The following is a 23,726-nucleotide window of genomic DNA, read 5'->3' as shown; positions in this document are numbered from 1 at the left end:
CGAAGCCTCGGGGCGGCTCACAACATAAATAAATAACATCATATAGAACACTATAATTTAACAGTATAAATTTTGAAGGGGGATGCTTAAGCATGCAAACTGGTGTCCAGTGGAAAGGGGTAGCTAATCTATTTCATGCTCCTTGGTGTCATTGGATGCTTGGTCAAGGGAGCAACCTGTCCCTCAGCACCACCGGTCCTTCCTGCTTCTCTGACTGGGACAGGATGAGCTGATGGAGGCTGACCAGAGGGAAGACTGCTGGCATGGGTGTGAATTGAGAGGAGCCAAAGATAAGCAAAAGAATGCTTTGATCCAAAGTTGTGTCTGAGTTAGTTTGACTGTTTTTGCTCACAATGAACTCATTATTCACTACCAATTATGCTTTAAGAAATGTTTACCATTACACCCTAGTCATTGGCTGATCAGGTTGCTTCTCCAAATGGTTGGCTTTGTGAAATGGCTTCATTATATTCCAGGTCTTCTTTCCAGAGAAACATCTCTTCTCAAATACCTATCACTACCATTGTGTGAGGAATCTAATGATGGGTGAAAATCTGATAGGTTTCATGATTCAGCCCCCTGGATTTTTGTCTGTTAGCCCCACACTGGTGTTAACTCACTGGTGTTGTGCAAGTTGAGCGAACTGGTGGATTCCCATTACTAAGAGCACACTATGCTTAAAAAAAGAAAAAAGTAGGGAGAAGTGTGCAATTTATACCAACTGGAAGCCAAAAATCCTGCAGTACTAATGCAATTTATAGTTTTGGATTTCTGATTTGCACAATCAGTACAAACCACACTATTTGTGCTCTATTAATACATTTACACAGGTTATGTAAATTGCACAATTCACTGAGTTTGCTTGGCATTGAAACAAGATATGCAAACTGCAGCCTATATTGAAGATGGAACACCACTGGACTGATTTGGCCTACTTCCAATCACCAGATCATAAGCCAGCAGGAAGCCCACGAAGCTCAAATGAACCAGACCTTCCCCGTGTCAGCACTTCCTTGGGAAAATGCTATTTTCATTCCCGTAAATGAAAATGGAAGCTTTTTGCCATATCCCTATGTATAAACATGCTATAAATCCATTAAAAAACACCATCACCCTACTAAACCAACTCCAAGCATGCAAAACAATTGTTTTAAATTAGACAGTGTTCCTGGAACACCTGCAGTTCCTTACCTATCACTCAAAAGCATTAACTTATCTCTTTGACCTTGATTTATTGCTTGCCTGTCCAAGCCATTGGAAAGTGGAAAAGCATCCCTTGAGTCCCACCGACTGTGGAAACGGCTGTGGGACATGCTCATGAAATGGGCTCATGGAAGAGAAATGCAGCAACCGAGGTGGGAGGACAGTCACTTTGGACCATTTATCAGAGCATTAATCAAGCGTGCAAGAGTTTCATATTGTGAGCCGGATGCTGTCGGCTTGAAATATTGGTGCATGGAAGGTTTTAAAGGCCCTGTGAAACATATATCTGGCAAGGCGGGGGTATAGGAGGGTTATCTTTAAAAAAAAGCCATCCGATTAATAATGTTTATCATCTTTTGACTGGATACAGTGGAGTTTCTCCTCCCCCAGCCTAAATCTTCCTTTCTTCTGCCGAAATTGGAAAATCCGAAAGAGTTCAGTTGGCCAGACAAGAAGGAACTTGTATTCCTCGATATGAGGAGTGAGGAAGGCAGTCAGCGGGTACAAATATTGCTAATGGGAATCTATTGTGGATTCACAGAAGAGACCCTGTGCCTCAGGCAATGTAGGATATGTGCTCTGGATAAGCAAAATAATTGAATAGGGGCAGAACAAAGCCTCATAAATCAAACATAGTCAGCTGGAACTGTATTTCCCCAAATCAAATGGAGTCAGAGAGAACACATATTTCTCCAAAGTAAATCATATGATATTCAACGGAAAGTAATCAACTGCACCATTCCAGGTATGGATGTAAAGGACAGTAAAATTCCTCAGTGTTCCCTACAGAACAAATTAAAGTGCCCCACCCTCCCAAATTAGTATATTTTAAGAGCATTTCTTTGTGGTTCTTCCAAGGATACTGATGTTAATCATTCATATGCCTTTCTTCAGAATCAGGGCTGCTCTTGGGGAAGGGCCGACTTGCATATATTTCGCTAAATATGATGGTGTTAGCCACAGCCATACAGGAGCTGGGCATAATAGAATGTCCTTACCATGTTGAGCAGCTTTCCCTTTGTGCCCATTTGTGTCTGAGCTTCACCAACTCGTGAGAGCAACGAAGCTGGCCTGACCTGTTGAGGGTGTTTTCCTACTAGACCGGCAAGTTACGGAATGGGAAGAGTGACCCCCAGATGGTACCTGGAGTGCCCCCAGGAAGCTGCAGACTCCTCCTTAATGCTCATGGGCAGCTATGATGTCATACCAGAAGTCCAAGAGGAAGAAGAGGAGGCATGCTGGGGAGAGGGGACAAAAGATGCCATGATATCATTGAATTTTATTTGGCCAGGGCGGCTTATTTTATTCCAATGTATATATTTTAATTGTTATTGTTTTAATTTATTGTGTATTTTATTATGTTGTGAGCCGCCCCGAGGCCTCAGCAAGGGGGGGCATAGAAATGTTTTAATAAATAAAATAAATAAATAAATATGCAGTCCCTTCCCCACCACTGAATGTATGCACATGGCCATGAAAATGTGTCTGTTCTGCTCACCACACACCTGGTTGTTGGTCTCCTTTGTGGAGATGTGGAGGCAGATGGAGCAACTATCCAGTCTGGCTAAGAGCTGCATTGCTCCCTGGGCAATAGTGCTATGTTGGGAAAATTCAGATAAATCCTGACAGAAAAGGTTGCTTATATGTGCCTTTGTGTTATAAAAATACCTGCACCCCTTTCTCAGAAAGCAGCAGACTTCCAAGCCAGGTTACGGTTTAGCATTTGCTGTTACTTTAAGAAGCAGGAACTCATAGCTTGCTATGAGAAGCTGCCAGGGCTATTCTTTTCACTGATCCATAAGACCCACAATAATCCCTGTGCCTCAGTGATTGTTATGTTAATCTCTTGTAATCAATGTCATTGTATTAAGCCCCCTCTGCAGACCCCTCACCTTCTTTTGACAGTGTTTGCCTTATTTCATCATCAACTGCCCAGCTGCTGGGCCCACGTGACTCAGAATCTATAAAACACTCTGTGTATGTTCTAAAAGCTTTGACCCTACCCAGGGGCATGGCTGTGCAGACCTCCCCACTAGTATGAGTGTTCATTCCTTGCAAATTGAAATTCAAAAGTCTGTCAGCTACAACTTCCAGCTCAGTAAGTCCATCTAACTGAGATTGACTTTGGTGGTTCAGGAAACAGAGAAACATAAAAAAGAGTGAGTAGGAAGGGGCCTCCTGGACCATCTAGTCTGACCCCTGGTCCCTACTGCCAGATACTCTTGTCTGAGTCTATTGCGTTAACAAAGGAAGACCCAAGCAAGCTGACAAAAAAGCAGAAGGGAAGATACAAGGAGGAACTGAGCAGAGGAACGAACAGAGCAGCCAAATATGAACTCATCTCAATTGCTTGTGTTCAGAGATTTTAATTGGATATTTGAGTAAGCACAACTGAGAAATTTGTTTGTCAAGGCAGGCAATTCTAAATGTGTTAGCTAAAGCATTGTTCTTAGAAGCCTTGGGTTGAATCCCAGTACCTTCAGCCATATTTGTGGTACTGAACGAGGGCTGGCATTTTTCCCCCCTGACAAGATCTTCAAGTTTAGCAGCTACATGGCAGTGGGTAATACTGTAGTCCTCCCCATGTTGGAAATAGCTCTACCTTTTGAATTTGGACGATGTGCCTGGATGAGCATTTCACTGAATTTGTTCTTTGAGGTGTACTACAGAAAGTATTATTTATTCGTAAACAGGACTGAAAGAACGTGAGACCAAAACAATTCAGAATTGACAGATCTGTCCATCTCTAGCTATGAATGACCCAGAAACAGGAACGGGTGACAGAAATAAGAATAGAATGCAACTTTCCATCAACTTGCACAGAGAGACAAAAAGAACCATTCCAATGGCCGGTCCAGAAAAAACAGAAAACAACAAAAGAGGAAAAATGGGAGGCTTCTTCCAGAAGACCCAAGAAATCGAAGGGGAAATTCAAAGCTAGATTGGGAATACTGAAAGACAAACAAGAGGAAATAATATCTAACCCAAAGAACATAAAGATAAGGTGGAAAGAATATATAGAGGAACTGTACAAAAGACTGGAAAGGATGACAGACTCCTTCAAAGATGACTTCTAAGAGGAAGGGCCTTCCAATCCTCCAAAAAAAGAGATGTTAATGGGTTCAGATTGGGCATCTGGGAGATTCCAGTTCAAGTTCCTATGAAACTCACTGGGTGAGTTGGGGCTATTCACTCACCCTCAGTCTAACCTACCTCACAGGCTTGCTGTTGCAAAGATAAAAAGGGAGTGGAGAATAACCTTGTAAACCAAAGTGGGTTCCTCACAAGTGGAAAGAAGGTGAAATATAAATGCTGAGCAATAAATGCAATGCATTAAAAGAGCATGACTGTATTCAAAACATGGTACTGGAGGAGAGCTTTGTGAAGATCCTGGACTGACAGAAAGATGAACAAGGGGGTCCTAGATCAAGTCAAGCCAGAGCTTTCCCTGGAAGCAAAATGAAGCTGCCATACTTTGGATGCATCATGAGAAGAGAAGGTTTACTGGAGGAGGCAATCATGCTAGGGAAAGTTGAAGAAGGGACACCAAATATGAGATGAATCGGTTCCTTAAAGGAAGCCACATTCTTGAGCTGGGCTATGAGGAACAGGACATCATCTTAAGTTGAAAACAACTTAATGACACTTAACAACAACTAGTTAGTTCAGTACGTTTATTTGTATACTGCCCAGGAGCCAATGCCCTCTGAATGGTTTGCAACATTTGCGGTGGGGATCCTCTGTTTCCAAGCATGCGTGTTCAGTATCCTAGATTCATCATTCTATTATTTAAATAAAAACATTATTTTTAGATTTCCCCCTCAGAAACTTTGGCTATGTGCACATGCAAATGTATGCACATTATATGAAAATATCATCGACACACTCCCGGAGAGGTGAGTTATCAATCGCAATTTCCTTCATGAAGTGACAGGCTTAATTCCTTCCCCAGACTGATGGTTATTCCACGACACCCTTTCTTGCTGTTAACAACACCAGAAGACAAAAGGAGGAAGAATAGCAGAGCTACAGCACACTTGTGTAATTTCCCCTCAATCAGATTTGCACAATTTTGACAGCACTTTTAGGGCTTTTCTCAAAACATTTCCTTTACAGTGTTAGAACTGAATATTCCCCAGACTAGACTGCTGTCAAAAGGACAAGGGAAATAGCAGAACCAAACTGAATATGGCCCGATTTGGGACATGTCAACTCTGAAATTCATGTCAGGAAATGCTGATTTTTCCTGCCAGTCACCTGAGCTCAAATACATACTGACACAAGCTGATTTTTGCAAGAAAGAAAATAGTTAGCTTCAGAAAGAAGGACTTGGACCAGTGGTAGGAAGATGCTTGGAAATGGATGTCCACTAACCATTCAAAAATGGCTCCTATTAGATCATAAGAACATAAGAAAGGCTCTGCTGGATCAGACCAAAGGCCTATCTAGCCCAGTTCTTCGTACACATAGTGGAACAACAGCTGCCTACAGGATCCTTCAAGCAGGGTGGAGGCAAGACCTCCACCTGCCCAAGCTCCTCAGCAACTGGGGGATGCAGCCGTGCCACCTCTGGTGAAGGAGGGAGCACCTGGCCAGCAAGGCTAGTGGCCACTGATAGCCTCCTCCCTCAAGAATCTGTCCAATCCCTTTTTAAAGTCCTCCAATTTGGTGGCATCACCACTTCCTGTGGCAGCAGATCTCACAGTTTATATGCTGTGTGAAGGACTCCTTCCTTTGGCAATAGGAATTCTGCTTTGGGATGTGGTAGGTTGTCCCTCACTGGAGACGTCTGAGCAGAGGTTGGGTGGCCACCAAGCAGGGATGCTGTAGCTGATTCCTGCACTGCAAAGCCTGAGCTGAGCAAGGGCGATGAGCAGAAGAGCACCAAGGTCTTTTCCAACTCTGTGCTGCTACCTATTCTTCTATTTTTATGCCACCCTATGGCTGAAGCTCCCTGAAATGTGTTGTATGATACCACACAGATTGGCAAGATCGACAAAGTATGTGTGATACACGTACCTGCCAACTCCACTTGTCAGAGCTACATAAGGAACTTGATGGGGGGCTGAAAATCAAATGGGTTCTCGTGAGTCATGCCCCCCCCCCACAATCAGATTCTGGTCCATTAGCCCTGGGCGGACACCAACCTCCCTCTTTATGAGGTGGGAGGAAACTTCCACCCATAAGTAGGGGTAGGAAAGAAATTTGCTCAGCTGCTTTTTACTTTAAACATACCTGCTCCCAGGCTTGCAGACATGTGTGTTACCAAATTCAGCTGGTTACCAGCTAGGACAAACCCAGGTGGACCCCAGACCTGAAGCCAAATGGTGCCTGAGACAAGATTTAGAGCCAAAAACAGTTTTATTCTAGTGCTCTCTTAGAATAAATGGAGGCAGAGGGAGATGCTTTCCCAAATCTGAGTCTGGAAAGAAGTATGGGGAACATGCATTACATACCCCACGTCATAAACAGGATGTCCGGATGCAAAGTTAATACATTCACATATTGTTCACTGTTCCTTTTGTTAGTTTACAGAAAAACTCTTTATTCTTCCAAGGTCTTCCCTTCCAAATAATCTCCAAAGCATTCACATCCACTTCATGTTTCTCACCTACTTGTAATTCATAATGTATTTTGCTACTTTTATTGAGGTTCCAGCCAGTTTCAGGCGCCGAGTGGGGTTCTCCCACTTGCCTCCTTTCATATTCAGCCGGCCTGGCACCGGAGTTCATGCAGGGCTCGGCACTCTCCTGTCTCCCCCTCCTCCCTCCCGGACAGGAAGTGCAACATGGCTGCAGCCCTCCAGATATGTAGTCCTCCTTAGGGTAACTTAAGTGGGGTGAAAGGGAGCATCATTGGTAACATATGCATGAACATAAAGCCCATTTTCCTTCAGAGTTCACACTTCTCCGAATGTTGCCATGCCTCCACTAGGGATGAATTTTGCTAGGGATGCATGAGGAATCACTGTGGGGGATGGAAATCCATCGGATTTCGTAGATTTGGCTCCCCAGCTTCTGGTTCACCCCCAAAGCCAGTGCCGACTTAGCTGCACTGTGAGCTGGACACACTTACAGGCCTCTTCGTATAAGGCAGACCACGATCCGCTCACCTTTTTTCCAACCTGCCAATAGAATGTTCACAAAGCATGAGATGTGAATGTGCCCAGCACTTTTTCTGCAAATAGCACTAAACCTAACTAAGTTTTGTGCAAATAACAACCATTTGGGCATAAAATGTCTCCAGAAATCACATGGTTTGCAGAATTCACAGAAATCGCACTAAACGGTGTGTGTGATTCAAGTGCCATTTGTGCTCAACTTTACAGCCACATCCATTTTTATTCATAAGAAAATAAATACTGATCCATTTACAAAAATGAGCTGAAGCTGGTTTGCCTGTCTCCAATTATCAGAAGCTATTAAACACACACACACACACACAGTAAATCATTATTACATTGCATTTCTATCCTGCCTTTTTCCGTCTTGCAAGGAACCCAGTTTTGCCTAAATAGCTCTCCTCTGTTCCATTTTATCCCCACAGCTTCAATCCATGAGGTTGGTTAGGCTGAGAGGGACTGGCCCAAAGTCACCCAGTGAACTCTATGGCTGGGTAGGTCCTGGAACCTGGATCATGCAGGTTCCCAGTCCACCGTGCCACACTGGCTGCAATGATGCTATTTGGGAGGACTGCTGGCTTCCAGTGGAGGATGGGAGATGCTCGTGTGCCTCCTGCCTTGCAATCCAGCCAGAGGGGGAGGAGGGAAAGATGCTGAGGTACCACCACAAGGTTGGCCACACCTGTAACCTCCCTCCACACCTTCTGGAGTGCCCACTGAGCCCAATTACCCATGTTGCTCTTGCCACCTCAGAGATGCAGCCTTGGATGCTTTCCACACTGGCTGCAATGACCGATCATCAAGTGCCAGGACCTTTCAGTGGAGACCAGGACCAAGATCATCCACAATGTCATGTTCCCCCTGATCACCATATATGGGTGTGAAAGCTGGACAGTGAAGCAAGCTGGCAGGAAGAAAATTGGCACAGCCAGAGTTTCCCCGGAAGCAAAAGTGACAAAACTGAGGCTGCCGTAATCCGGGCACATCATGAGAAGCCAAGACTCCGTGGAGTGGACAACGATGTTAGCGAAAGTCAAAACAGAAGATGAAAGGGGAGACCAAGAATGAAATGAGCGGACTCCATTGAGAAAGCCACAGCCTCGAACTTGGAAGAGCTAATGGAGCTGTCAAGGAGGGAACATTTGGGAGGTTTTTCATTCATAGGGTTGCCATAAGATGACAGAAGATGGTCAGACAGCATGTAACATGCACACAAGGACAGAGAAGGCACTCTGAGCAGAGAAAGCCGGCTGCACGATTGGACTGATCTTCCAACCTTGCAGCTGGATTTCTGAGAAACCCTACAGTGGTTTTGGTGTTGCCAGAGGCTAACTATTAAATGGTGCTTATTGTTAAGGACTCCTGCCAACCTTGCAGCTCGAAAGCATGCAGATGGAAGTAGATAAAAAGGTACCACTTCGGTGGGAAGGTAACAGCATTCCGTGCACCTCTGTGTTTGGTCATCCCGGCCCCATGACCACGGAGACTGTCTGTGGAGAAACGCTGGATCCCTCTGCTAAGAAACGGAGATGAGCACTGCCCCAAGAGTCAGACATGACTGGTCTTAACGTCAAGGGGAAACCTTTACCTTTATTGTTAAGGAGGTGGGTAGAGACCTGTTCTCCCCTGCAGAGGAAGGCAGGACACGCTCCAATGGAGCAAAGCTCAGGGAACCAAGGTTCCATCTAGATTCCAGGAAGCACTTCCTGACAGTCAGGACCCCGAGGGTGTGGAATGGGCTTCCACGGGAGGTCGCTGAGGCCCCATTGGTGCAGGTGTTCAAGGACAGGCTGAACATGCGCATGGTGGGCATGTTGTGAGTGGAGCCGGCTAGGCTAGATGGCCCAGGAGGCCCCTTCTGACTTGCTCTGTTTTTGTTTCTGTGTTAATCTTTGCTATCCATCTACCACCCTCCTGATCATGAAATTGGGAGCACTTGCCAGGGTACCAGCTGAGTAAGTACAGAAGCTTGCTTGGTCAGACCTAGGGAACGCCAACCTCAGGAGACACATCTAAGCTGGAACTGTATGGCCCATGCCATCTTCTGAAACTGAGAGAGCCAGTGTGGTGCGGTGGTTACGAGCACGGGACCGGGACTCAGGCAATCTGGGTTCGAGTCCCCGCTCAGCCATGGAGCCAACTGGGTGACTTTGGGCCAGTCGCAGACTCTCAGCCCAACCTACCTCACAGGGTTGTTGTTGTGGGGATAAAATGGAGGAGGAGAATGATGCAAGCTGCCTTGAGCCCTTTGAGGAAAAAGGCAGGATATAAATCGCAATATAAATAAATAAATAAAAAATACAAACTCCCGATGCTCCTTCCCTCAGATTGGGCAGAAACTGAGTGGCGAAAGAGTTCTGTACCCCATCCCATGCACTGCTTCTTCTCTCCCCAAATCACCTTCTCCCAGAATGCACTTTTGCAACACAGGCTGGACATTGGACCGAAGCGTCAGCCTTAACGAGGGTTTGCACAAAGAAGAGTGCAGTGAAAACACACCATTGGTGAGAAGATCACTAAATGAATGCTCCCTCCCTTCTTTATAAAAGAAAGATAAGAAGAAAATACTGAGAGCGCACACAGCCCAAATAGCCAATTAACTAAAGATAGAACGATTTAGGTAATTGCTATATGTTTGGCAGTGCCAGCATTAGGCAATTCTTTGGAATGGAATTTTAACTAGTTTTAGTGGGTAAATACACTGACTGTATTGAAGATAACAGCCTCCTCTAATTATTGGGGGAGGCCAATTTATGACAAACAGACACAGTTTGGTATGTCTCTCGCTTCTGAATCATGCAACAAACAACACGGCTCTCCAAGAAAATCTGTCCCTTGCCGCTCTACCAGCATGGAAGCCTGTTAATCACTCGGCCTGCAGCTGAGCTCAGAAGCAACGGAGGAAGCAAGCCAGCTGCAGTGCCCACAGCTGTAGGACGCGCGTTCCTGGGAGAGCTGGGGTGCAACCGCCTCATTACCATGTGGTATTGCTGGGGGCAGTGCCAGTCAGCTAGACAGGGGCCACTGTCATTTCATGGGGTGCGCGAAAAGGATGGGGGGTTAAGGGGCTGACAAAATGGGTAGGTGCAGCCACAGGTTTTGGGGGCCGTCGCCTCAATGGGCTGATAGATTATCCGGGATTCCTGTAAGGAAGCAAAGTTACACCTCCTTGAGTGATTTTGCAGTCCCGTCTGCCCAACTGAAAAGAGGTGAGTGAGAATTCTGATCAGTTCATGTTTAAAACCAGAACTAAAAAGTCAGTGTGGTGCAAGGGCTTCAGTCTTGGGTTCTAGTCCACACCCAGCCACAAAACTCACAGGGTGACTTTGGGCTGGCCCCAGCAGGAGGAACGTCTAAGCTGCCTTGGGGTCTTTCAAAGAGGAATCAAGGTGGGATGTAAATCTGATTCACTAAGTGGGGCAATCCTGCCAGGGCAAGTCGAAGACAGAAGCCAGCAAAGGCCAGATGTGAGATGGATCGACTCCATCAAGGAAGCCACAGCCTCGGATTTGCAAGGACTCAGCAGGACTTTCAAGGACAAGAGATTTGGGGGCGCGTTCATTCATAGAGTTGCTGGAAGTTAGAAATGACTTGATTTCTTGACATTTAAAAATTTAAATGTGACAGAGTAATATGGCAGTGAAACCAGCTGCCAAGAGAGGTGGTGGGCTCTCCCACTCTAGGGACATTCAAGAAGAAACTGGGCAGCCCTCTGAGTGGGATGGTGGACCTGGTGTCCTGCAACAGCAGAGGGTTGGACCTGGTGGCCTTCATGGCCCCTTCCAACTCTACTATTCTATGAGTCTATGGCAACTACTACTACATAAATATAAGAAACAAAATGCACATATTTCCTTATACATGGAATACAAAGCACCCAAGATTTAAAAAAAAATATGCATATGAAAGCAAACACAAGTGACATCCATCCATCTAAGGCAGAGAACTTATTTATTTGTCGTTATTTGTTTTTCGGCGCCAGGAGAAGACCTTTTTATTTAAGCAGCATTTTAAATGTTAATATTATTGAATTTTATCTGGCCAGGGCGGCTTATTTTATATTGTATATTTGTATTTTATTTTAATGTATATATTTTAAAATGTTATTTATGATGTTTTAATTTATTGTTGTAAGCCGCCCCGAGGCTTCGGCGAATGGGGTGGCATAAAAATGTTTTAATAAATAAAAATAAATAAAACTTTAAAAGTTCTGATTTGGATCTCTTTGCATCCAGCCATGTTTGTGGCACTAAATTACGGTGGGTGGTCATGCTTGCTGCGGAAGCCTTTGGCGGCGCTGGCATGGAGGTCACTGGGCTGTGGTGGTGGAGTGCCCAGAACCGCAATGCAGCATCCTCAGGAAGCAGGTGGCTGATCCTGGGGATCTCCTGGAGCTGAAGCCAAAAGGGAGAGAGAAAGGCAATAGGTGGTTCCATGGCCACATCCGCTTCTGGGTCCAGTTTGGGGGTGGGAATCCATTGGATTTCCTCAGCTCAGCTCCACAGACGGTGCCTGCTTTTTCTCTTCCTGAAGTCCACCTCATAATGAGCATTGGCACCACCATCCGGGATGAAGCAGGTTGAAGCAGAACTCTGATCCTGCACGTGGGACTTGTGGGCTTTGCGTATTTTGTGCCAGAAATTACACCATTTGTATATTTTGCACAAAGAACTTCATATTGGCATCTCTCGCACAAAGAATTGCTTGCTTTACACAAAGAGCCTGCTAGCATTCCTGCACCTTCCTAGGCTTGATCTCAGACTGGCTCACTTCCTGGCCAGGGCTAGGTGTGTGAAAGGAGGCCAGCAAGCAGCAGAGACCTGCTGACCAAGCCTAACAATGAAACTTCAAATGGTTGCCCAAGTACGGCTCAGTTCTCTGCATCTCCTGACCCAGCAAAATGGATGCCAGAAGTATCTTGGATCTTCTGGAGACACAGTCCCATCAGGGCCCACCTAATTCAGGTTACTTTATTAATTTTCTCAGTGGCCAGGCCACAAGGTGCCCGGCCTACTTCTTCTAAATCATAGCAGTTGCTACCTCACTACTCAAAACCCAAAAAGTAGTAGCAACTCGGAATTCAAAAAGGTATTAATGGTTTTTTTTTTAATGATTTTTACTTAAACAGAGGTTTACCTGTTTATCTCTACCACCTGGTGTCCAGTTCATTTATACTTATGGCTAATGTGGCAATTGCAGCAGGTAGAAGAAATTAATCCTCACTGATTCCACTGTGAAATATAATTACGTCAAGTCATCTTCTATCTGAGAAAATCTTTTATTTTTACTTAAGCAAATTGGATACTGAAGTAAAGGTAGACATCACACTCACAAAGCCATTGAATTAAAGTTGCCTGCCAGTGCGGCTCCATCAGTTGCAACGAGTCAACTTTCCCATATCGTGGCAGCCTCCAGCAACGAATGGAGACAGTTCCCAGGCAAATCCCAGTTTCACAGATGGTGTTCGATTTTTTAAGGCTCCCAAAATGATTCCTATGATGAAGAATATCATCATTCATTGAAGGGACTCGGGGGGCCCATAGGCAGTCCTGGCTAATAACTTAGTTTAGAGATACGTATACACGATAACTTGAGATAGAGGAATCTGCCTCATTTGTAAACCCAGAAGAGCAGTGCATTTGGTTGGCATAGCGCACATATTCCCAAGCTTGCAATCATGTTTGCAAAAACTTCTTTAAAAAAACGTGGACTCTAAAAATGTGTGTTTTAGAAAATATGCGCATTTCCATGGTTTCGTTGATGAGGGAAAAGTACACATTTTGGTGGGCACTTTTAATCACTAATTATTAATACACTAATAATTATAAAACTGTGAACCAAAATTCACATGTTTTCCAGCAGGAGGAGGAGGAGGATTGTTCAATCAGAAATGGAAATGAGGCAGTGTGAGCTTTCAGGTGGACCTTCTCAAGTCTTTCTTAATCCCCTAACCTAGTTTAGGTTCGCAGGGAGATGGGACAAATCTACGGAGGACTTGGCCACTCATCCAGGGGAGGCAAGTGGGTCTTCTGTGTCCGGGGGCCACTTGCCGCTGCACATCAGTTTCACAGAGGGAGGGTGGAGGTTGCCTTCATGCCCTGCCTGTGGAATCCCCAGCGGCGCCCGATCGGCCACTGCGGGACCCCTGAAAGATGCTCCGTGGCACGGTTGCCTTTTCCTGATCCAACACGGATCCCCTAATGGTGAGCCTGCTCATTATCCCGGGGCACTGCAGCTGCCCTCCTGTTGGTTGAGAAAACAAGAGGATCCACATTGCTTGGGACCCCGGAAGCAAAGAAGGGAGGGTGGGTGGCTTTTCTAGTTCACTGTCGCATCACCACACATGTTATGGCCATTCCTGGTTCGCCCACTCGGCCACAGCATGCTGGTTCCATCTTGGTCAGGTTCAGCAGACACACACCACTGTTTCCCAGGGCAGGTGACCTGGCTGAGGACACCTGCAGGCCCGCGGCTTGCACCTAGCCAAGCTATTCAGTAGTAAAATCTCCAGGTAGCTGGACAAGAAAGGTGCCATCTCCAGGTACCTGGACAAGAAAGGTGCCAGCATCCACCTCAGAGCTCAGGATGAGCCTGTATTTGCCACTTGTTCGCCTCTTTGCACCACTTAAGGGCGCGTCCTCGAAAGCTGGCCAGTCGTTCCCCCGTTCCTCACTTCTCCTGAGACTTTAATGACTCTTTTATCATTTTTTCACCAAATCGCAGATTGTATTCTTTGGGGGCAAAAGCAGGAAGGTTCACAGACCCACACAATGCCTTTGGGTCACACGACAAGGGGTCACCACCCAGATTGTATGGAACATGCTGAGCTCGCCTGAGGAGCCTGCTCCTTTTGCTGCTTTTTGTTCATTTTTGGTGATGGCAGCCAGGACTAGCAGGTCCTTGTACATTTTTTTTGTGGGGGTGGGTACTTTCAGGGCCAAGTCACTGCAACACCAGAAGCTTATAGCAGCATTTTCAGCCCACCCGTTGACCATCATGGCTTAAATTTATCAAAAATAAGACCATTCCTGCCCACAGGCTTACAATCTGAAAGATATGGCACAAAAGGAAAGGGAATGGGGAGGGAGGAGGAAAAACAAATCTAGACATTTGAGTCTTGCTTACAAAGTTCAGCAGATCGTGGACTTGGATCTAAATAAATGCAGTGAATATACCTGTTCTCAGTGCTCAGATTTCAAGATTTTATGCATATGCTGATGTGGAAGGCAGGCAGCTGCTGCATAGCGTATTGGTCTATCTTGTTATTGTTGTTAATATTATTGCATTTTTATACTGCTCATAGCCAAAGCTCTCTGGCCAGTTTACACAATAATCATAGAATCAAACACTCGAGTCACCCATCCCAATTCTGACCAGGCCTGACCATGCTTAGCTTCCAAGATTAGGCAGGATCAGGCACTTCCGGCCTACACAGATCACCAGCATCTTTGCAGGGCTTCAGACAGGAATGCTGGGAATTGAACCTGCCTGCAAAGTGTTCATTCTGTCCCTGAGTAACTCCATTTCTGCAACCAAAACAGGGTGTGATGTCATTGCTGTGACGCTGAGGACATTTGCATCTGTGCCTTGCAGCCCATGCGGTCGCTTGTTGAACTGCACACACTCAGAGACCATAGAATTGCAGCCTGCCCTTCCAGCACTTAAAAGGAAGTTTTGTCCTAGGGAGAGGACCCATACCAAAGTCCCAGTGGCCCACGCTTTGGAAGAGTGTGATTGGGAGAATCAGGCACCCTACCTGTACTAGAGAGGGTAGGGGAAGATCCCACATGGATCCTGAACAAACGACCGGTTTGGGTGGTGTCTGCTTTAAATACCAGTGCCAGAATCAATCCATCTCTTTCCTCATATGCCTTACAGAAGAATCTGCTGTTTTGCTGTTTTGTTGTTCTTTGTTGTAAGCCGTCCTGAGATGTCAAAGTGGTTGGACAGGGTATAAAGGTTTAAAATAAAATGAGGGGATACATTTTTCATATTTTCTTCCGGGGCTGTTGTGATCAGGTCATGTTGGAAGGCATTTATTCATTGGGTCATCATATGTCAGAGATGGCTGAATGGCATATCGCAGCAATGTGTGGTAGAAGGCAGGCAGGCAGGCAGATATTATAGCCCCTGAATGCTTGTTACAGAGTTCATCTACATTTCCCCCCACTAGAGGATGGCTATCATGATCCATAAGCAGGGTGGATGGGGAAGGGAGAAGAGGAGGCCTGGAGCAGAGTCAGCAAGAGGCGCAGAGGCGGCTGGAATTCAACCGGGGATCTGCTTATTTCTGAATTGGCTGAATGATTGATTCTGCTTTAAGTCCACCCTATAGTGAAACATTTAGTCCACCCTATAGCAAAAAGGGTTGCCTGTGGGCCTCAGACAGGGGGATTTTCAGCATTCCACAGCTCCTCAGGCATTGCCTACAGGCAGCGCCCATGGGCTTGCTCTCTAAAGCTGGGAGGCTACGCATGTTTATGCAGAAAAGCACCTACGGTGTGTTCTCTGATCTTTGCTGCATGAGGAATTTGTAGTTGGTGGTACCAGCAACTGACCCTGAGACTGACAATTTGCAAAGGTGAAATTTTCCATGCTAAATCTATTGGAAAGGCCAGTTGAGGTGGAGGGCACAGAGAGGGGGGAAGAGAGTGGGGGGGGGCATCTCTCTGAGGCTGACAGTAACAGGGCAACCCAGAATCCATCAGGACTCTTGAACCAATGCAGGCTAAGTGTCGCCAGCTGGTCCCTCCCCTCCTTCCTGTCGGTTCCCAAGACAATCCTTTGAATGGCATCTCTTTTATTGAGACTGTACAGATAACAGAACCGCTTGAGCTCCAAATTGCCTTCTGCCAACACTGAAAAGAGAAGTAAGGAGTTGGATCCAAATTGGAAACTTTCCCTGAACCCGTCCCTTTCCAGGAACAATTCTGGCTCTACCCTCAGGGTGGCTCTTGCTGCTGGAAGGCCAGATGGTGCAAATAGCAAAGCCCATGGAGCTGAGCCACGTGCTTCTTCCAGTGGGGTCAAGGACTGGCTCACTCCCCTCTGCTCCTGAAAGCCCTTCCTCCCCTTCCAAACCTGGCTGATCCTCACGCTTGGCCTGAGAAACTTCACTGGGAGATCTTCAAGGAGTTTTAAAGGTTCCCATCCCCTCCCTTTCTCCTCTGCAGTATGTGAGAGGCTGGTCCATGCCCTACAATTAAAATAGGACATAGCAAAATAAAACACAGCAACATTTATTTATTTATTTATTTATTTAGGAAGCTTCTATGTCGCCCCATTTGCCGAAGCCTCGGGGCAGCTCACCATAATAAATAAATAAACACAATATAAAAACAATATAATTTGAGTCGACCTGCCCAAAAATTAATAAATAATATTAACAATTAAAATAACATTTGAATAAAAAGGTCTTTGCCTGGCGCCGAAAAACAAATAACGACATGCTGTGTTATGCATGTCATCTGGATTCTGGACGGGGCCGTGCGCCGCTTGCTTTGATGGTGTATGGAGGGTTGCCAACCCTAAAAATGGTGTGTTGATTCCAACCAAGCCCAAGATGGGGAGCATCACAGGGGCACTGTGCTTACCAGAAGGAGCAGAGAACCTTGGCAGGCCAACCTTGCACACGGTGGGTGTCATACCCAGTGAATAATCACTATTTTGTTTATACGTGGACCAATGACACCCTTGGCCTCAGACTCATGGAACCCATTTGAGTCCATTTGAACTCACTTGAACGCATTTTAACCCATTATTAAACAAAATAATGATTATTTCCAGTTTGTGGACCACCATAGCAAAGCTCAGAGAACCAAGATTCAGGGTGGATGCCAGGAAGTACTTCCTGACAGTTAGGACCCAAAGGGTATGGAATGGGCTTCCACAGGTGGTGGTTGAGGCCCCATCGGTGAGGGTGTTCAAGGACAGGCTGGACATGCACATGGAAGGCATGTCATGAGCGGAACTGGCTGGGGTCAGACTAGATGGCCCAGGAGACCCCTTCTGACTTGCTCTGTTTCTCTGTTTCTATGTTTAATTCACATCTCTATACATAACATTTGAGCTGTAGGTTTGCAGAACTGTATTGCCCTTGCTAACTAGAGAGATAGCAACACTGTTTAGCTGGACAAGAGATCAAAAGGAAGGAGTGATAGCTTACCTGAATTTACCTAGGTCTGCAGTTGCAGGAAATATAAAATACATTATTTTGCATATGCAATGGCCATGAAGTTCCTAAACTCAAAATTTGTTGTGATGCTCTCTATGCGTGATTAAGAAGGAGCTATGTGTCCTCTTGTTTGAATCTGCAGGACTAGCTTATCTAATTAGCAAGCCATTTCTATGCAGAGCTGGAGTGAATTTGAAAAAGCAGACAGCACAACAAAACAACTGAAATCTTTGTTGATGTGGTGCATGTAAAGAGCAGATGGCTAGGGATAAACATGAAAAGCCAGCCTATCTATCAGAGAAACTGACTGCTAGAATGCCAGGAGCCAGAAAGCCCTTTTGCGGCTTTGTGTTATTTGTGTTAAACAGTAAGAGAGAGACATGCGTGTCCGGATAGAGTGCATACATCCATGCACGCTAGCTGATTGTGCTCCTCATTAGGCTCCTCGAATTCTCTTATTCTCCACTTGCATTTTCTTTATGGGGTTCTTTGAGAGTGTCAGTAAATAAGTGGATGGGGTAATCTCTTTCCCTATATGACCCCATGCCCCTTAAGATCATCAGGGGAGGCCCTGCTCCGTACCCGAGGGTGACTACTCGAAGGAAGACCTTCTCTGCGGTGGCACCCAGACTATGGAATATGCTCCCCAGAGAGGTCTGCCTGGCGCTGACTCTCTACTCTTTCTGGTGCCAGGTAAAGACCTTTTTATTTATCCATAATTTTAATAATTACATTATAATTTTAATAAGAAATGAACAACATCTTATAGTCGCATTTTCTTTCTTCTTCTTTTTCTTTTTTCTCTTCTTTTTAATTCTGAACAATTGTTGTGATCGAATGTGTTAATAATTCAATATTATTATTGAATATTTTAATTGTATTTTATATGATTATTTAATCATTGTAAGCCGTCCTGAGGCTGTGCAAAGGACGGGATAGAAATGTTTTAAATAAATACAGCAGCAGCAGTGCAAGGAACCCAAGACAGCATACAAAGTGTTCCTTGTCCTTCTCTATCTATCCTCACAACAACAACCCTGTGAGGTAGGTTAATCTGAGAGTTAGTGAGCAAGTAACCCAGGGAGTTTCGAAGTCAAACTCTGACTAGAACCCAGACCCTGAGTCCTCTCTTAACCACTACACCACAAAGGCAAGGGGTGGGAGCAATTCCCCTGTAAGGACAGGTCATAACAGCAATTTATAGATTCTTTAGCTTAGGCAAGAAAGTGTGTAAGTGGAAATATGGTGGAGCGGTGTGAAAATATGCATGGTGTGGAAAAAGTTCTCCTGACATGAGAACCTGGGTTCATACCAAGAAGCAAACTGGTAGGAGATTCAGGAAAAAAAATTGAAAGGCTTCAGGGCAGCATGAAGGTAAACCTCATTTAGCACAGGATGGAAAGATGACCGTACTCTGGGTGGCTTTCAAAGGGGATTAGAAAAATTAATGGAGAAGAGGCCACCCATGATGGTTAGGGCCAGATGCTGCCTCCAGCATAGGAGTAAGAAAGCATCACTGTGCCCCTGCCTTTTTACCACTGCCCTTTTGAGATGCAAATGTAACCTCCCCGCTAATGTAGCAGGAGTTCCTGCATTGTTGACACAATTTGGAGGCATCTTGGCTTCCGAGGGAAAATAGGCAAGGACGCTTCCACAAGCCACCAGATGTAGCTGTGGAATGCATAGTTCTGACCAAGACAAATGTATCTTGCAATAAAAGAACAATAAATTACAGTTAGGTAATAATATTTAGCCTCAAAGTGAAGATGAATCTATACACTTCCATGTGGTAACATTTTCATTCCTCTACCATACTTTGTCAAGGCATCATGATCATCAGACACCTCCCTCCCTCCCTCCCTTATTTATTTATTTATTTATTTAGACGGCTTCTATGCCGCCCCATTCACCAAAGCCTCAGGGCAGCTCACAATAATGAAGAAACAAGAACAGGATAAAACAATATAATATGAGTTGAAAATATGGCCCGAAAAATAAAATAAATAAGTAATATTAACAATTAAAATAATGTTTGAATAAAAAGGTCTTCACCTGGCACCGAAAAACAAATAACGACGGCACCAGGCGGACCTCTCTGGGGAGCGCATTCCATAGATTGGGTGCCACCGCAGAGAAAGCCCTCCTCCGAGTACTCACCCTCCTAATATCCTTCACGGAGGGTTCCCGGAGAAGGGCCTCTCCGGCTGATCTCAAGGGGCGGGCGGGCACATATGGACGTAAGCGCTCCTTCAGGTAACCAGGACCCAAGCCATTTAGGGCTTTATAGGTCATCACCAACGCCTTGAATTGGGCCCGGACTTCAATGGGAAGCCAGTGAAACTGACAGAGAACTGGAGTCATGTGAACATAACGCCCTGTCCCCTTCAGCAGCCTGGCAGCTCTATTTTGAACCAATTGAAGTACCCGGACCGTCTTCAAGGGAAGCCCCACGTAGAGCGCGTTACAGAAGTCAAGTGGGGAAGTCACCAACACGTGTGTCACCATCGCCAGGCAGTCGTTCTCCAGGTAGGGACGCAGCTGATGGATCAGCCAAAGCTGAAAGAAATCGCTCCTCGCCACTGCTGTCACCTGAGCTTCCAGTGAAAGTTCTGGGTCGAGGAGCACTCCCAAGCTGCGGACCTTGTCCCTAAGAGGGAGTGCAACCTCATTCAGGACTAGGTTCAGGTCCCCTTCCCTGAAGACCGATCTGCCAACCAACAGGACCTCCGTCTCGTCTGAATTGAGCTTCAGTTTATTGGCCCTCATCCAGCCCATTACCTCGGCCAGGCACCGGTTCAGCACAGCCACTGCCTCACCTGGATTGGTGGAAAACGAGAGGTAGAGTTGGGTATCATCAGCGTACTGATGATTCTGCAGCCCACACCTCCTGATGACCTCTCCCAGCGGTTTCATGTAGATGTTGAATAGCAAGGGGGACAAAATGGACCCCTGCAGAACTTCATGGCATAGCTGCCACGGCGCAGAACCACAGTCCCCCAGCATCACCTTCTGGAATCGGCCATTGATATAGGAGCGGAACCACTGCAAAACAGTGGCTCCGACCCCCAATCCCGCTAGCCTATCCAGAAGGATACCATGGTCGATGGTATCGAAAGCTGCTGAGAGGTCCAGAAGAATCAACAGGGACGCACTCCCCCTGTCTTTCTCCTTGCACAGGTCATCGTACAGGGCGACCAAGGCAGATTCAGTACTGTACCCGGGTCTGAAGCCGGACTGAAATGGGTCCAGATAATCAGTTTCATCCAAGAGTGCTTGGAGTTGTCCCGCCACCACCCGCTCCAACACCTTGCCCAAAAACGGGATGTTGGCCACTGGTCTTTAAGTAGTGGCCATCTCTGGATCCAGTGACGCCTTCTTCAGGACCGGTCAGACTACCGCCTCCTTTAAAGGGGCAGGTACCCAGCCATCCCTCAGAGAGGCGTTAACCACTTCCAAGATCCAGGTCCCTATCCCGTGCTTGGCATTGTTAATTAGCCAAGATGGGCAAGGGTCCAATAGGCAAGTGGTGGGACGTACTTGTCCAAGCACCTCGTCCACATCATCAGGCCACAGTAACTGAAATTCGTCCATCAATTTTGGACCAGACGGCGACATTGGAATCTCCCCCGAAGCCTCTGAATCACTAGTGGAGTCCAGCATGGCATAGCCATGTTATGAATCAGTGATTTCATTGGGTACTTTCTGGCTGGGGACACAAAGTTTATTGCCAGAGTAAAGCCGATGTTTCAGACTCTGCTACCATCACGTGGAGAGCGCCTGCTCCCCAGGGGGCCTCCTGGCAGACGGGAGAACAATGCATGTGTGGTCCTGCGATGGATGAAAGGGCTCCAAGAATACATTGGACAGCTAAAAATATTTCCCAGCAGATAAATGATGCACAAACATCTTGTTAATTATACAGTCTTCATCTCCATTTGCAAGCTGCCCTGGTGCTATTTAGCCCGTGATTTATTTAAAGATCAATTAACATTTGACTCTAGCTGTTAAAAGTCACAGAAGGTCATTGGAGTCTCTGGTCTGTTCCGCGCATCGCAGTCACAGGCTGCAGCTCTCAAATCGCTCTGCTGGCAAGGGTCTACTCCACTCAGTTAAGTACGACAGTGATTTAGTTAGTTCAGCTGCCATGCTGGACGGTTATGTGCTAAACCTACCCAAGGCCTGATCCTTCTCGGCCACAGTCATGGGGAGCACAGAACAGGTCTTGCACTGCACCAGCGTGTGTGCGACGCAGGAGGTCTTTTCTGCCTGGGGAAAAAGTTAAGTCCTGCAATCTCGGTCGCTGTTGTGGTGATAGTACAGAATAGCAGAGTTGGTAATGATAGTACAGAATAGTAATGATAGTACAGAATAGCAGAGTTGGAAGGGGCCATGAAGGCCATCGAGTCCAGCCCCCTGCTGTTGAAGGACACCATGTTACACCATCCCTCTCAGAGGGCTGTCCAGTTTCTTTTTGAATGTCACTAGTGTGGGCGAGCCCACCACCTCTCCAGGCACCTGGTTCCACTGTCACATTGCTCTGACAGTGAGGAAGCTTTTCCTGATGTCCAGCCTGAATCTGGGTTGTCACCACCACCACTTGAATTGATCATTCCGTGTCTTACCCTCTGATATCAGTGAGGAGAGACCTTGACCTTCCTCTTTGGGATAGCCTTTGAGGTACTAATAGAGGGACATCATGTCCCCCTCAGTCTTCTCTTCTCAAGGCTGAACATGCCCAGTTTTCTCAATCTCCTCTCACAGGGCAGTATTCCCAAACCCCAGATCATTTTTGTTGCCCTCCTCTGGACCCTTTCTAATTTTTCTGCATCTTGGTGCCCATAACTGGGTACAGTAGTCCCGATGAGCTCTGACTAGTTAGGAGTATAGGGGAACCAGTACTTCCTGTGATTTGGAAGGAATACTTCTATTAATGCATCCCAAAATAGCATTTGCTCTTTCCGCAGCTGCATCACAAAGTTGCTCATATTTAGCCTGTTGTCCACAACAGAAGTCCTTGAATGCTGGCAGAAGGCCCTGGCCCTAACAAACGATCGTCTTCCATGCCAGATGCAGAAACCCAAATGGCTGCTACAAATGGCACAGAAGAGGAACGCTGTTTGCTTGGAGTCTGTTCCTGGCCATCGCCCCACCAGCACTGGGCGAGCTCGGCAGGAACGCAGGCTCAGGGTGGCTGCGAAATGGGCCAGAGTCCTAGAAACATCGGAACAGAGCGAGTCAGAAGGAGTCTCCTGGGATATCCAGTCTGACCCTTGGCTCCAGCCAGCTCCACTCATGGCATGCCTACCATGTGCATGTCCTTGAACACCCTCACCAAAGGGGCCTCAACCACCACCCGTGGAAGCCCATTCCACACCCTCGGGGTCCCAACTGTCAGGAAGGACTTCCTGGCATCCAGACTGAACTTTGGTCCACAGAGCCAAGCCCAGAAAATCTGATGGATTCCACCCCAAACAGATTCCTTACACATCCATGCCCCGAACAATGGTCCGCTCAGCTTAGTCTGCTACCTGCATTAACAAAAACCTAGCACTAGCTGCATTTGAGGTCATTTCTGATGGCAGGCAAAGATGCCCCTGGCAAGAAAAATGCTACAGCTGAATAGCCCTGGTCCTGACTGCATCTTTCCCCCAAGAAGTTTCAATCAATAGAAGCCTGGCTCTCAGCTATCGACAAGTACAGGTAATTTAAGGTTTAATCCTACTTGAGGCTACACAAAACAAGATAATCTGCATAATGACGCTTGGCCCATTGACCTTTTCTCTGCATAACAGTAGTTTTCACCCACTAATTTAAAAAATCATAGCGAAGCTTTCCCTGAATGAATTTTGATTCTGTTTGTTAGGCATTTCAGCTAAGAATCTTAGTCTTAAAATGAAACCAAGATTACTTGTATTGAACCTTGTTTTGTTCCTTTTGGGGGGTTTATTTGGATGAATAAAAGTACCGCAAACTAGCAAACTATTCCTATGGAGATTTCATGGTAATTCTGCGCCCCAAACATGTTTTTGTGTATGGGGAAAAAAAGTTAAATTAGGAAATTTGGGGACATTTAGTCTTGGCACTTTGTGACAATGATGTAGAAGAACATATTTCTCAAAAAGTAAAGCACTCCCCGGCTCCAAATATTGAGTATTCCTGTTCCACAGAAGCCACTGTAACGTCCTTTTGTTTTGCAGGTTTCTTATTAATTTTCAGAAAGTTAATCTA

The sequence above is a fragment of the Varanus komodoensis genome, unplaced genomic scaffold, assembly GCF_004798865.1.
Source record: "Varanus komodoensis strain SLA01 unplaced genomic scaffold, ASM479886v1 scaffold2, whole genome shotgun sequence".
In the NCBI taxonomy this organism is placed as follows: Eukaryota; Metazoa; Chordata; class Lepidosauria; order Squamata; family Varanidae; genus Varanus; species Varanus komodoensis.
Note: the sequence above shows the minus strand (reverse complement) of the source record.